This window comes from Coregonus lavaretus (genome assembly GCF_964263955.1).
Source record: "Coregonus lavaretus genome assembly, contig: HAP1_SCAFFOLD_230, whole genome shotgun sequence".
In the NCBI taxonomy this organism is placed as follows: Eukaryota; Metazoa; Chordata; class Actinopteri; order Salmoniformes; family Salmonidae; genus Coregonus; species Coregonus lavaretus.
In genome coordinates, this window is record NW_028157598.1 from 465,364 (window position 1) to 471,363 (window position 6,000).

The following is a 6,000-nucleotide window of genomic DNA, read 5'->3' on the forward strand; positions in this document are numbered from 1 at the left end:
CCTCTTCTTTCACTGTAACATCCTCCTCCTCTTTCACTCTGAACGCGTCTTCCTCTTCTTTCACTGTAACGTCTTCCTCTTCTTCTTTCACGGTAACAGCTTCACCCTCTACTTGTTTTTGTATTGTAACATCCTCCTCTTCCTCCTCCTCTTTCACTAGAGCTTCTTTCTCCGTCCAGCAGACCTCCTCTTCTTTAGCAGGAGGAGAGTAGCTTAGTGAGCTCATGGTCGGGGATGTTAGCTAGCTAGTTAGCATTAGCCACTAGCCTAGTGCTCGGCTATTTTAGCTAATCAGCCAGCCGATTAGTAACGTAAATATGAAATTAAATGCGGTAACTATCTATACGACGGAAATGTCTTTTTTTTAAAACACAGTGATTAATCTACACTGAAAGCGTCTCAAGAGCATTAATGTTTCGGCTATGTTGGCTAGCAAGCTAGGGAGGTGGCTGACTAACTGTTGTTGACGTCGAATATACATCTCGTCCCCTAGATTATACGTCACGCTGGCAGCATGGGGGGGGGATAGAATAGACAATAGAAAGGGGTTGCCTCTGACTCCAAAGGTTGCATGTTTGAATCCAGCAATAGAAAGTTGTTTTTCACAAGCATTTCGCTACACCCGCAATAGCATCTGCTCAAAATATGTGTATGTGACCAATACAATCTGATTTATGGAAAAAAATCTATTTCACAGCAGTTTAGATGGTACAATGATACTCTAACACTATACTTGCTTGTTTTCTCACAGAAATTATTCGAATTTTAGCGACCAGGAAATGGCGGAGTGAATTCTACATAGTGCATCTTTCATTTTACTTTCAGACCAAACCTTTTTTTTTTTGGTTCATTTATTTCATTAAATATAACTATTATATTCAGACCTTAAAAGAGAAACGTGTTGATAGGGTCAGAATTTTAATGAAAATGTAAAACATACAAATCAACTTGCACATCAGCATTTAAGGCAATATCTTATTCAGTCGAATAAACAGATAATATACAAATTAGCAGCTTGATCTATAGTGCTTCTATATAGTGTGACAATACATAGATGGTTCAGGTCCACTCAAAGTCATGGGTGACTAGTTAACGTTAGCTTGGCTCTCTCTGTGTGTTTCATACCGTGGGAGGAGGGGTTGGTGGTCTAAGGCACTGCATCGCAGTGCTAACTGTGCCACTAGAGATCCTGGTTCGAATCCAGGCTCTGTCGCAGCCGGCCGTGACCGGGAGACCCACGGGGCGGCGCACAATTGGCCCAGCATCGTCCAGGGTAGGGGAGGGAATGACCGGCAGGGATGTAGCTCAGTTGGTAGAGCATGGCGTTTGCAACGCCAGGGTTGTGGGTTCGATTCCCACGGGGGGCCAGTATAAAAAAATAAAAATATTCACTAACTGTAAGTCGCTCTGGATAAGAGCGTCTGCTAAATGACTAAAATGTAAATGTTGGCAGAGAGCAATGGCTAGCTAATATGCTAACTATTCTAGCTAGCTAACTAACTGGCTGAATAAGTTGACGACGTACTCACTCAAACTGTCAAAACTAACCCCAAAACCTTACACAACGTTAAGACACGGACACGAATGATCTGTTCAGCGTGTTAACCCACTATTGGTAGTTTGTTGTAACCGAGTATTGGTGCTAAACCGTGTTATTGGATGCTAGCATGCTAGTTAGCTATGGCGTCATAGGATACGGTGCCCTGGGCGGTTTTCATGGAAGAATACTGTACCAAGTTAGCTAGCTGAATAAACTAAGTTAGAGTCTATTCCTAGAAAACATTGAACCGCTGTAGTTTACAACAATTATAATTTCTTTCCCAGATATTTAGTTCATTTCATTCCGATCTCCTTTGCATTATTGTAGACATTTTCTGTAGCCTGTCAACTATGTGTCTGTATATCCCTGTTCTCTCCTCTCTGCACAGGCCATACAAACGCTTCACACCGCGTGGCTGCTGCCTCTCTAATCTGGTGGTCCCTGCACGCACCACCCACGTGGAGTTCCAGGTCTCCGGCAGCCTCTGGAACTGCCGTTCTGCAGCAACAAGGCAGAGTTAATCTCAGCCTATGCTACCCTCCAGTCCCTCGACTGAAACATGGATTACCACAGAAAACACTGCTACTCCTACTGCTCTTTCCTCGTCTGATCTGGTCAGTGCAGCAGTGGCCCTACTCAGATGGTAATGTGCCGTCGCAACCTTCGCTCTCTCTCTCCCACTACTCTCTCCTCTTCCATCCTATCATCTCTTCCCTCTGCTCAATCCTTCTCCCTCCGATCTCCTGATTCTGCCTCCTCAACCCTCCTCTCTTCCCTTTCTGCATCTTTTGACTCTCTATGTCCCCTATCCTCCCGGCCGGCTCGGTCCTCCCCTCCTGCTCCGTGGCTTGACGACTCATTGCGAGCTCACAGAACAGGGCTCCGGGCAGCCGAGCGGAAATGGAGGAAAACTAGACTCCCTGCGGACCTGTCATCTTTTCACTCCCTCCTCTCTACATTCTCTTCCTCTGTTTCTGCTGCTAAAGCCACTTTCTACCACTCTAAATTTCAAGCCTCTGCCTCTAACCCTAGGAAGCTCTTTGCCACCTTCTCCTCCCTGCTGAATCCTCCTCCTCCTCCCTCTCTGTGGATGACTTCATCAACCATTTTGAAAAAAAGGTTGACGACATCCGATCCTCATTTATTAAGTCAAATGACACCGCTGGTCCTGCTACCCTATGCTTTGACTTCTTTCTCCCCTCTCTCTCCAGATGAACTGGCGCTGCTCACTCTTGGATTGCGTCCTGACAGGTCGCTCCTACCAGGTGGCGTGGCGAGAATCTGTCTCCGCACCACGTGCTCTCACCACTGGTGTCCCCCAGGGCTCAGTTCTAGGCCCTCTCCTATTCTCTCTCACTTGGCTCTGTCATATCCTCACATGGCCTCTCCTATCATTGCTACGCAGACGACACACAATTAATTTTCTCCTTTCCCCCTTCTGAGAACCAGGTGGCGAATCGCATCTCTGCATGTCTGGCAGACATATCAGTATGGATGTCAGATCACCACCTCAAGCTGAACCTCGGCAAGACGGAGCTGCTCTTCCTCCCGGGGAAGGACTACCCGCTCCATGATCTCGCCATCACGGTTGACAACTCCATTGTGTCCTCCTCCCAGAGTGCAAAGAACCTTGGCGTGACCCTGGACAACACCGTCATTCCCCGCTAACATCAAAGCGGTGACCCGATCCTGCAGGTTCATGCTCTACAACATTCGCAGAGTACGACCCTGCCTTACACAGAAAGCGGCACAGGTCCTAATCCAGGCACTTGTCATCTCCCGTCTGGATTACTGCAACTCGCTGTTGGCTGGGCTCCCTGCCTGTGCCATTAAACCCCTGCAACTTATCCAGAACACTGCAGTCCATCTGGTGTTCAACCTTCCCAAGTTCTCTCATGTCACCACCTTCCTCCGCACACTCCACTGGCTTCCAGTTGAAGCTCGCATCTGCTACAAGACCATGGTGCTTGCCTACGGAGCTGTGAGTGGAACGGCACCTCCTTACCTTCAGGCTCTGATCAGACCCTTCACCCAAACTAGGGCATTGCGTTCATCCACCTCTGGCCTGCTGGCTCCCCTACCTCTGCGGAAGCACAGTTCCCGCTCAGCCCAGTCAAAACTATTCGCTGCTCTGGCACCCCAATGGTGGAACAAGCTCCCTCACGACGCTGGTGGTCAGCGGTGTCACTGACCACCTTTCGGAGACACTTGAAACCCTACCTCTTTAAGGAATACCTGGAATGGTAAAGTAATCCTTCTACCCCCACCATTAAAAAAAAGTGCTTGTCCCACTGGCTATCATAAGTTGATTGCACCAATTTGCAAGTCGCTCTGGATAAGAGCGTCTGCTAAATGACGTAAATGTAAAATGTAGCTGTATACAGTCCAATCAGAAGAGCTCTCCTGATGTTCTGACTGACACGTTGTGTTATCAACCTTCCAGCCATCCATTCACCCAATCAGAAGACCTCTCCTGATGTTCTGATTGACACGTTGTGTTATCAACCTTCCAGCCATCCATTCACCCAATCAGAAGACCTCTCCTGATGTTCTGACCGACACGTTGTGTTATCAACCTTCCAGCCATCCATTCACCCAATCAGAAGACCTCTCCTGATGTTCTGACCGACACGTTGTGTTATCAACCTTCCAGCCATCCATTCACCCAATCAGAAGACCTCTCCTGATGTTCTGACTGACACGTTGTGTTATCAACCTTCCAGCCATCCATTCACCCAATCAGAAGACCTCTCCTGATGTTCTGACCGACACGTTGTGTTATCAACCTTCCAGCCATCCATTCACCCAATCATAAGACCTCTCCTGATGTTCTGACCGACACGTTGTGTTATCAACCTTCCAGCCATCCACTCACCCAATCAGAAGACCTCTCCTGATGTTCTGACTGACACGTTGTGTTATCAACCTTACAGCCATCCACTCACCCAATCAGAAGACCTATCCTGATGTTCTGACTGACACGTTGTGTTACCAACCTTCCAGCCATCCACTCACCCAATCAGAAGACCTCTCCTGATGTTCTGACCGACACGTTGTGTTATCAACCTTCCAGCCATCCATTCACCCAATCAGAAGACCTCTCCTGATGTTCTGACTGACACGTTGTGTTATCAACCTTCCAGCCATCCACTCACCCAATCAGAAGACCTCTCCTGATGTTCTGACTGACACGTTGTGTTATCAACCTTCCAGCCATCCACTCACCCAATCAGAAGACCTCTCCTGATGTTCTGACTGACACGTTGTGTTATCAACCTTCCAGCCATCCATTCACCCAATCAGAAGACCTCTCCTGATGTTCTGACTGACACGTTGTGTTATCAACCTTCCAGCCATCCATTCAGCCAATCAGAAGACCTCTCCTGATGTTCTGACTGACACGTTGTGTTATCAACCTTCCAGCCATCCATTCACCCAATCAGAAGACCTCTCCTGATGTTCAGACTGACACGTTGTGTTATCAACCTTCCAGCCATCCATTCACCCAATCAGAAGACCTCTCCTGATGTTCTGACCGACACGTTGTGTTATCAACCTTCCAGCCATCCATTCACCCAATCAGAAGACCTCTCCTGATGTTCTGACTGACACGTTGTGTTATCAACCTTCCAGCCATCCATTCACCCAATCAGAAGAGCTCTCCTGATGTTCTGACCGACACGTTGTGTTATCAACCTTCCAGCCATCCATTCACCCAATCAGAAGACCTCTCCTGATGTTCTGACCGACACGTTGTGTTATCAACCTTCAAGCCCTCCATTCACCCAATCAGAAGAGCTCTCCTGATGTTCTGACCGACACGTTGTGTTATCAACCTTCCAGCCATCCATTCACCCAATCAGAAGACCTCTCCTGATGTTCTGACCGACACGTTGTGTTATCAACCTTCCAGCCATCCATTCACCCAATCAGAAGACCTCTCCTGATGTTCTGACTGACACGTTGTGTTATCAACCTTCCAGCCATCCATTCACCCAATCAGAAGACCTCTCCTGATGTTCTGACCGACACGTTGTGTTATCAACCTTCCAGCCATCCATTCACCCAATCAGAAGACCTCTCCTGATGTTCTGACTGACACGTTGTGTTATCAACCTTCCAGCCATCCATTCACCCAATCAGAAGAGCTCTCCTGATGTTCTGACCGACACGTTGTGTTATCAACCTTCCAGCCATGCATTCACCCAATCAGAAGACCTCTCCTGATGTTCTGACCGACACGTTGTGTTATCAACCTTCCAGCCATGCATTCAGAAGAGCTCATTTCTGTAAGTACATTCATGTAGATGTATATAATGAATGTCCACTAGTGGGTAACATAGTTAAAAAAAAAAAGATTTTATTTTTATTCAGATACAAATATGTTGCATTAATCAAATTTTTTTCACAATCAGCATCTGTGTTTTTTCCAACTTGGTGGAATAACACTGATGGGAACA